We start from the raw sequence: 10,534 nt of genomic DNA on the forward strand, positions 1-10,534 counted from the left end.
TTCCATAGTGGTTGAACGAGTTTGCACTCCCACCAACAGTGTAGTAGTGATCCCTCCTGGCCACATCCCCTCCAGCACCTGTTGTTATTAGTTTTCTTTATCCTGGTCATTCTAACTGGAGTGAGGTGGACTCTTAGAGTTGTTTTGATTTGCATTTCTTTTATGACTAGAGATGTTGAGCATTTCTTCATGTGTCTATAGGCCATTTTTATTTCTTCTTCAGGGAAGACGCTTTTTAAGTCTTTGGCCCATCTTTTAATGGGATGGTTGTTTCTTTGGAGATTCGTTTTGGAGTGATTCAATATTTTGAGCTGTTGATATATTTTAGATATGAGGCCTTTGTCTGTTGTATGGTTAGTAAAGATCTTCTCCCATTCTGTAGGCTTCCTAATTAATTTACTAGCTATGTCCTTTGCCATACAAAAGCTCTGCAGTTTAATGCAGTCCCCCTTATGCAGACTTTCTCTGATTTGTTGTGTTTCTTGCTCCTAATTGAGAAAGTTTCGACCTGTGCTAAGGAGGCCTAGTGTATCTCCTATTCCTTCTTGTAAAGTTTTCAGTGTGTCAGCTTTTACCTCCAGGTCTTTGATCCATTTAGAGTTAACTCTAGTGCAGGGTGACAAAGAAGGATCCAACTTTAGTTTTCTGCAAGTGCTTAACCAGTTCTGCCAGCACAACTTGTTGAAGAGGCTATCTTTCTTCCATTCTATTTTTTTGGCTCCCTTGTCAAAGATTAGGTGGCCATAGGTCTGTGGTTTAATATCTGGGTCTTCAGTTCTATTCCATTGGTCTTCAGGCCTGTTCTTGTGCCAGTACCAAGCTGTTTTGATAATTATAGCTCTGTAATAGAGTCTAAAGTTTGGAATTGAAATTCCTCCTGTGCTGTTCTTTCTGCTAAGAAGTGTTTTTGCTATACGGGGTCTTTTATTATTCCATATGAAATTTTGGATTGCCTCTTCTATTTCTTTAAAGAATGACATTGGGATATTGATGGGTATTGTATTGAATTTGTACATAGCCCTTGGCAAGATTGTCATTTTCACAATGTTGATTCTTCCAATCGAGGAGCATGGGAGGTTTTTCCATTTCCTCAGTTCTGCTTTAATTTCCTTTTTCAGCGTTTTAACATTTTCATCAAAGAGAGAGAGAGAGAGAGAGAGAGAGAGAGAGAGAGAGAGAGAGAGAGAGAGAGAGAGAGAGAGATGGTACAATCTACCCATGAGGAAAGAAAGCAATCTGAAGTAACCTGATAATAACCAATATCCCTTTGCTAATAGGCTGATTCTCACATCTCTGGCTTCATTAAATGTCTTTCACAGTTGTAGTATCTGTGCGTGTTATCTTGTCATTTCATACAATTATGCATATGGAATGTGCAAATTATATTAGATGACTGAGACAAGATGACCCCATATCTCCAAAGAGTTATTTTGGCCAGAAATCCCAGAAAACACAATTCTTAAGTCTGTAATATACAGAGGAGTAGTGTGATGTCTTTGCTATACTGTTGTACTATGCAACCAGAATACTAATCCACTGAGCATGTGGTAGATTCTGGGTGTGACAGGATCCAATGACAATATTTATTGTACATGTAATTCTATATTAACACTAACGAACCAGATATAACATAACTTCTCATAACTGAAGAAATGTGTTTCTTTGGTTTCTTTTAATAGAACTGAGTTCCTTCCTGTTATGTTCCCCTTTGTTTAAGTACTATCACTAGCCTAGATGAGAATGTATTGAAAATGTGTTGAGGCAAACTTTTATTTTAAATATAGTGTATTTAAACAAAACCCTTTTAGATCCTATTTGTGAAAATAGATTTGTGCAATGCCAAAGCTAGTTCTAGCTTGTTTGGATGGTAGAAGACTGTCTACCTACTATTGAATTGAACCCACCTGTGTAGTAACTGAACTTTCACACTAATCAATACAAACTTGAATGTGCATGCCTACACCCATCTCTAATGTCAACCTAGGTGAGGTTCCGATCTTTTAATTTCCTAAGACATCCCTTTGTAATATATAGCATATTTACAGTTGTTTGGTTTGTTGTAGTCATTGTTAGTCATTCCAGTATTTAGGGATCAATTCTTTTGGATCTCACAATAGCACCCCAAATGCTTTGTGCAGTAAGTACTGAATACATGTGTATATTAATGATTGCTTGTCAACTTTCTTACTTTTATTTTTGTTTATTTGTCATAGGGCTTGAATTTGGGGGCTGGGCACTGTCCCTAAGCACTTTGCTCAATGTTAGTGCTCTATTACTTGAGCTACAGTGTCACTTCTATTCTCTTTTGTCTTGGTTTTTCTTTTCTTTTGTTTTTTCTTTTTTATTTTTTTATTGTAATGTATAGAGGGGTTACATTTGTCAAATAGGAGGTGCATTACTTCTCACACATTGATGCCCCTTCTCATGATTTTGTCCCCATTTCCCTCCCCCACCCTTGTTTTGTTTTTTTTCTAATAGTTAATTGGAGATAGTCTCACAGACTTTCCTGCCTGGGCTGGCTTCAAACTGTGGTCCTCAGATCTCGGCCTCCTGAGTAGCTAGGATTACAAGTATGAGCCACCAGTGCCAGGCTCCTTACTTTTGTATTTTTCTGGCCAGCTGGGTTGAACTCAGCACCTTATACTGGATTGGCTTGCTTGTTTTACCACTCGAGCCATGCTTATGGTCTGGTTTTCAGCTGGTTATTTGGGAAATCAAGTCTCACAGATTTTTCTGACCCAGCCAACTTCAATCCATCATAGTCTGAATCTCAGCCTTCTGAGTGGCTTACAAGCATAAGCCACCAGCACCCAGTCCCATAGGCAATTTTCTAGCTGTGGTTAACATACAAGGAAGTCAAAGGCATTGCCAAATTTACCCTGAGTATTTGAGTCTCAGTTTGACTTTGCCTCTGTCTTTGTGAATGAAAAATCCCTCAGCTCTCTGAGCTTCTATTTCCTCATCTACAAAATGCAGATAACAATAATGTTCTCCACTAAGGCATTCGCAAGTAGACATGATGATATAGACTCTAAGTGCTTGGTAGACATTCAGCGCACTTAAGCCATGTTAGTGGTAATGCTTTAGAAGAACTAAGTGGTAAAAAAAATGAATCATCAAACAGTCATCTATATCATTACCATCGAAAGAATAAAAAGATATTTGTAGGCACACAAAAGCCTAGTAATGCATTAGAAAGCAGTCTAGCAATAAGCACACACACCCCTGGCTTTCACTGCTAGAGTTGTAAAGCTCTGCTCCATTTCCTGTACTAAATCCACAGACTTTTATCTTCTTGCTTCATGGAGCAAGGTTATCTACAGTTCAATGCCTGGATAGGATGGATTTGGGAAAGAGACTAGATTTTAACTGTTTGCTTTTACCTTCTTAAAAAGACCCAAAGACTATTTGCATACAACAACTTTGCCTTATTTAAACCACTGATTTAGGCAGCGGCCTTAGATCTTAGTCTGGTTAATCTGGTGTCTTCAGATTCTATATGCATTTTCACTTCTTAAAATATTAATATTGCTGAGATTTTTAGAGAAGTTTTTCTACAACTTTGTCTGTAGCTGTGATTTTTGTTTCCTTCCTCTGGCTGACTCCACTTTGCTTATTACCTTCTTTCTCTCTAATTCCTTCCATGTGTCCTGATGAGTTTATTGCAGTGCCAGCACTGAGTTCTTGTAAGGGCAGAAGAGACAGGGAGCCCATTCCTTGGTGCACACCTGGGAGCAGAGAGACAGATGGGAATCATTGCAGAAGGCTTTGAGCCATAGAGAGGTCAGCAGGGCTGCTGGGCTGAGATCTGAGGGATGAACAGACATCGGTGGAAGAGTTAAAGACACCAGGCCATAACCCCCTACATCAAAACCTCAGGCTGGGCACAGTGGCTCATGCCTGTAATCCTAGCTGCTCAGGAGGCTGAGATCTGAGGGTCGAGGTTCAAAGCCAGCCGGGGCACAAAAGGACCTGAGACTCTCCAATTAACCTCTAGAAAATGGGAAGTGGGGCTTAGCTCAAGGGTAGGGCGGTAGCCATGAGCTGAAGAGCTCAGGGACAGCATCCAGGTTGAGTACAAGCCCCATGACCACCCCCCCAAAAAAAAACTCAGGCATCTCTATTCTTCTTCATAAGCCTTTATTTAAATTGCATTTATTAATTGATATACCACTTTCCTGTGTATAATGTCAAGCTGATGGGGCAGGGGACAGAGAGGAGGCAAGGCATTTTTGGCTCTTCAAGAATGTGCGGACCCAAGGCCTAGATCTATTAGAATGCCACTGGCCTCTAAGTTAAATCACAGGAATTTCCCTGTCTTTACCCTAGGGACTCATTGATGCCCTCTCCCCATCATCACCTCTGCTCTCACCTCAACAGGAAGCTCTCAGATGCCCCACCTAGAAGTTACCATGACCTTTACAGTTGTATTGTTAACCTTAACTTCTGGAGAGTTCCACCCAGATATTTCAATAATGTCCTCATAAAAATTTTACAACTACTTGTTTATTAAACATGTCATTTGAAATATGATGTAAAAATCAATGTTAAAAAATTCTTTAATAAAAAATAGAAAAAAAGAAAAAGAAAAAAATGAATAAAATTTCAGAACCAAAAAAAAACATTTTTACAACTCTTCAGTTTTCTACAAACCCACTTGCCACACAACCCACTTCCTTCCCCGCAATCTTATGTTTTTCTTTTAAACCATGGTTGTCTCATTTGCCCCTGGCTTCTGAGAATCACCAGATAAATCCAACATGGATTATTCCATGAACACTTGCACAACTACCTGTTCAACTTCACCTCTATACCAACCCCATCGTTTGTGTCAGTACTTGCTCATACCTGTCAGCTAACAAATGCCTCTTATTCCTACTGTATCTAAGATACCTCTTCCCCTCAAAGACTTAATAGCCAAAGGAAAACGTCAAACATATCCCAAAACATCCAGCAAGTGGACATAAAGTGAAAAGTACTGTTGTTAGATAAGTACTTAGTAAGCACCTCAGAGGTAAGAAACTTTCCTAGACAATGGGATAAAAGGAAAACACACTTCTCATTTGTACCACCACGGAGGGCAAGAAGGCCTAGAGAGTAAGCTCCATAAAGTTGATTAGCTTGGGTACCCTGCCATAACCCCAACATTGACAAGATTGCTGATCCCTCAGAGTGGAATTCCAATGAGTATGTATTTTTTATTGTTCAAACAAAATGTGTATAGATACAGATGCAATGGATTGTACCTCTAATCCTAGTTACTTGGGAAGCGGAGATTAGGAGAATTAGTAAGAGCCTGGGAAAAAGTCCTAGAGATCCCATCTCAACCAACAACTGGTGTGTGCCTGTCATCTCAGCTACTCAGTAAGCAGAAATAGGAGAATTATAGTCCAGGCCAGCACATAAAAATAATTAAAGAAGGTAGAGAATGTCTATCTACCAAAGTCAAGTGTTGCACTGCTCTTCCTGAAGGCTGTTTCACTTCATCTTTCTACCAGTTGGCACCATGACACTTTTTTCTCATATTCTGCTCACAGGAGGCAAGATAATATCTTTTGCCATTTTATCATCTTAGTGATATTTTATTTTTTCTGAACCTCAAAAGGTTGTCATAAGGGGTTATAATTTAATGTGTCTAAGTATCTAGCACTGTCCTTAGGCTTTCCTCAAGGCTAGAGCTCTACCACATGAGCCACAGCACCACTTCAGCTTTTCTATGCATGTGGTACCAAGGAATCCAATTCAGGTCTTCATGCATGCTAGGCGAGCACTCTACCACTAGGCCAAACTCCCAGCCCCTCCTATACCAAATTTTTGAGATGACTACTTCCTTCCCTTATTTATTTATTCCTTTGCTTTGTTTTTGAATTGTAAAAGCTGTTGGGAGTAGTAAATGTTCCCATGGGTCCTACTTTCAGGGTCCTGTTAGTCAGTAGGAAGTGGTTTGCTGCTACTAGTTTCTAGATAATCTGTAGGGTACCTTCTGTTTCATTTTAACTCATGACATGTCTAGGAGTAATATCTTTTAACTATGTAAAATGTTTAGGTCTTTTTCTAAATGCATCTAGAGATGTTCAGCTTTTGATCAAAGAATATGGCCTACAAAGTCAGGGGTTTTGTTTTTAAAGTTTCCTTTGGAACCATCCATAGGAAAAACTTATTTTTCTCCTTTCCTTCCCTTTCCTTCTTTTCATTGAGATAGGGTCTTGTTCTGTAGCCCAGATGGGCCTTGAATCATGACGCTTCAACTTCCCAAGTGCTGGGATTATACATGTGGGATTACACCCCATTTTTTATTTTATTACAAAAATATTTTATCTTTGCAGAATGTAAGAAGTCCTTATGTATATATTATATCATTTGGTTCATATGAGTAATTTCAGTTCATATGAATACTTTTTTGATTAGTAAAACATTGTATTATTTTGTGGGTCAGAATGCTTTTTTAAAATATTCCAGCTACTTATGAGTAGTATTTTTGAAATAGTTCAGTATAGTTGTGCTTTTATAAAATTCTCTTTTTGTTTATCTATTTGATGTTGATTACTACAATTCAGCCTGTCATTTGTGCCTTTTCATGTTGTATTCAGAATATTCTGAATGGTAAAGCATTCCCTGGCAAGTGTGAGGCCTTACAATAAAGCACTTAGAATTTAAGGAACTTCCTTGTGTGAGTATGGGTATGGGTGTGGGTATGGATGTGGGTGTGTATTGATACCTGGTTTGAACTCTAGACTTTATGCTCTATCATTTGAGCCATCTCTCATTTCCATTTTGCTGATTAATTGGGTAAGGAATCTCACAGACTTCCCCCCTACCCCCACCCCCAGGGCTGGCTTCAAGATCTCAGTCCTACAAGTCTCAGCTTCCTTACTAACTAGGATTACAGATATGTCACCAGTATCTAGCTCTAAGTGATTCATCATGAAGCTTTATCTTAGCTGATGTAAATGTTGCCAGTCTTTCCTTCTCTGCCTGGCATTTCTTTCTTTTTATTTTATTTTTTAGTGTCGAAGTAATGTATAGAGGTGTTACAGTTACATTCACCAGATAGTATTACTTCTCACACATTGATACCCCCTCTCATGTTTTTGCCCCCATTTCCCTCTCCCCACCCCCTCCCAATCATCTTGTTTTCCCCCTTCCCTTTCCTATTTCAAATAAAAAAATAAAGGTATATACAATATACCAGGTAACAAAGTCAGACACAATAACAATGTAAGATTAACCAAAGCTTGCCGGGTATTTCTTTGCCTAACATTTAATTTCTATCTTTTATTTTTACTTTGTTTCAAGTATGAATCTTATTTCCAATGAACTATTTCATCAGTTCTTTTCTGAAAAACCACATCTCCTCAATTGAGATTTTTACTAATACAAGGGCTTGAACTCAAGGCCTCATTCTTGTTAAGAAATACTTTATCACTTGAGCCACCTCCTCCCCAGCCATTCAATCCTCAGGTCTCTACCTCCTGCTGGTACTGACCAGCATTCCTGGGCAAATGGATGAAGAGATGCCTATACATGATATTTCAAAATCTTTTATTATTAAGTAATATTTTAATACCACCAAGAGAAAAGAAACAAGTTTAACCAAGATAGTTCAACTGAAAAATGTTTCTCCCACTCTGCTTTGGTATTATTGTTGTTATAAAGGTAATGTACAGAGGGGTTTGTTGGGGGCCCAGTAACGCCATGTCTAATAACTTTCTGCTGAGACCTGTAGTAGGGGTAAACACGTGGACCTTTTTGTCCTGCCCACCTGTTGTGCTGATAGACTATGGCACCGAATATAAGGAGGAGGGATTTGGGAAATAGAGATTTTCCTGCCTTGATGAAGCTGCGGTGGCGTCTCTGTGCTCCGGGGTAGGAAGGCTGAGTGCGGGAGGTCAGTGGGCCCTCTCCTCTCGTGGCTTGGCCTGGTCGGGGCGTATTTTTCCCCATCCCTCCTACTGATCAAGAGGGACCAGGGACGAAGGACCCCAACATACTGGTGCCCAACGTGGGGCACGAAAGGGGCACGACAGCGAGTTGAGCCAAGCAAGAGATACATGGAGGAAAGACTGAAAAAACCAGAGAAACCTGAAAGGCACAAAGAAAAAGAAAAAGGAGGGACTGAAAGGCCAGGGAAACCTGAAGGGAAAATGCAGGCTGAAGTTGCTCACAGGGAAAAAGAAAAAGACAGGAAGATAAGGAGAAAGAGGGACAAAGAAAAAGAAAAACCCATAAAAAAGCAAAAGAAAAACCCATAAAGAAAGCAACCCACAAGGAGAAAATTGAGAAAAAAAAAAAAGCCAAAAAAAGCTAAGGAAGAAAACAAAGAAGCTACAGCTGTGTCAAACACAGCAGAAGCAGCCAGGTGTTTTAACAGTAAAAGATTTTAATAGATCATTCCCAGTCCGTCTCCGAAGCTCAGGTCACTTCGGCACGGTGGGGAGTCACTGAGCAACCTTGCAGGAGTCTCTGGCCAGAGCGGAATAAGGGTTCAGAAAAAGAACCGGAATGATGGGTCCAGAAGCTTCTAAGAACCAGATGGTTAAGGGATTCGGAAAAAGAACCAAAATGATGGGTTCCAAAGTTTCTAAGAACCGGATGGTTAGAGTTATAAAAGAGTTTTGCTTAAAGCTAATGGTACTGCAGTAAAAGAAGCCACGGTTGAGGCTTATGTAGCTATGATAGCGGAAATAAATGAAAGGCCGATATTAATTTTGCGTGCTTTAAGATCTTTAAGTGTGAATGTGTGAATGGTTGTGAGTGAACATGTTTAAGGTTAAAATTGTCAGCATGCTCTGTGAAAAAACAGATAAAAAACGCAGAGACGCTTGGGAAAATATTTAAGAGAAAAAATTAAGTGGTAGTGATTTAGAAAACCTGTGCTCCGGTGCAGAATTGCAAAATAGAGAGCCACCACCCATAGTTGAAAACAGGCTAAAGCTTTTTAGGGTCCCTAACTAAATATAGAGACAACGCCCCTGAGTCAGCTTGAAGTAGTTATAGAAGACGGATCTTCGCACACCATCTCCCTTAAAATGAAGGGACCAGAGTCATTTTTGGAAAGTGAGATAGGATAAATTAGAGACATGGGAGACAGTAGTTTAAAACAAAATGGGGGGGGCCGGGAGTTTGGCCTAGTGGTACAGTGCTTGCCTAGCATGCACGAAGACCCGGGTTCGATTCCTCGGTACCACATACATAGAAAAAAGCTGGAAGTGGTGCTGAGGCTCAAGTGGTAGAACTCTAGCCTTGAGAAAGTCCAAGGACAGCGCTCAGGCCCTGAGCCCAAGCCCAAGACTGGCAAAAACAGAAAAACAAAAACAAAAAAAAATGGGGGGGGGGATTAGAAGACTCCCAAGGAAAATAATACAAAGTCAACATAGACAGTGATTGCTAATACGACAGGCATTTGTGGCCATGGAAATAGGTGCATCCCCTCAGGTTTGGCTTGCTTAAATGGACGGCTGGTAATCAAAGATGGGCAAGTCCCAGCTGTTAGCCTATCAACCTAAGACAGAAGCCAAGTAAAAAGGACTTGGTGATCCCATGACAGGTAAGAAGACTAATGAGCTTGGAGACACTTAAGACAGGCACAGTCGATCTGACATGATGGTAGCCCCACATATCCTAGGGGTTTTTTTGTTTTTGTTTTTTTCTAAAATAAAGACAGGGGAGATGTTAGGGGCTGAGTAACACCATGTCTAATAACTTTCTGCTGAGACCTGTAGTAGGGGTAAACACGTGGACCTTTTTGTCCTGCCCACCAGTTGTGCTGATAGACTGTGGCACCGAATATAACGAGGAGGGATTTGGGAAATAGAGATTTTCCTGCCTTGATGAAGCTGCGTGGCGTCTCTGTTTGTGCTCTGGGGAAGGAAGGCTGAGTGCGGGAGGTCAGTGGGCCCTCTCCTCTCGTGGCTTGGCCTGGTCAGGGTGGGTTTTTTACCATCCCTCCTGCTGATCGAGTAGGACGGGGGTGAAGGACCCCGACAGAGTTACCGTTGTAGGTCAGGTAAAGAGTGCATTCCTTTTTGAACAATGTCATCCCTTCCCTCACTCTCCCCCAGTTATCCCCTTCCATCCCTACCCATAATTAGTATAGTTTGTTTCAACCTCTATGTTTGATAAGATTGTCCTGGGGTTATCTTAGTGGCATTATGGAAAAATAAACAAAAACACATTCCAAGAAGCAGCTGGTCAAATATCAGAAGGCAGTAAGTTGAGTAGTTTTGGTAGTAAGGATAGTCATCTTCAAACACTCCGTCCTGTCTTTTGACAGGATTACTGCAGAAGGTCAAACACCAGCCTAAGCAAGCATGTAACTAGAGCTTCCCTGCTGGCATTCATACTTCAAGGACACCAACTGAATCCCTTGTAGGCAGTTAGAGCCCCCACAGGACTCTACAGCCTCCTGAATAGTTAGGATTACAAGTGTGAGATACCAGAGCTTGGCAATCATTTCCTTGCCTCAAAATTTAGCTTTTTTTTTTTGCCAGTCCTGTGGCTTGAACTCAGGGTCTGGGCACTGTCCTTGGGCTTT

This window comes from Megascapheus bottae, chromosome 13 (genome assembly GCF_031878675.1).
Source record: "Megascapheus bottae isolate mThoBot1 chromosome 13, mThoBot2.hap1, whole genome shotgun sequence".
Taxonomy (NCBI): Eukaryota; Metazoa; Chordata; class Mammalia; order Rodentia; family Geomyidae; genus Megascapheus; species Megascapheus bottae.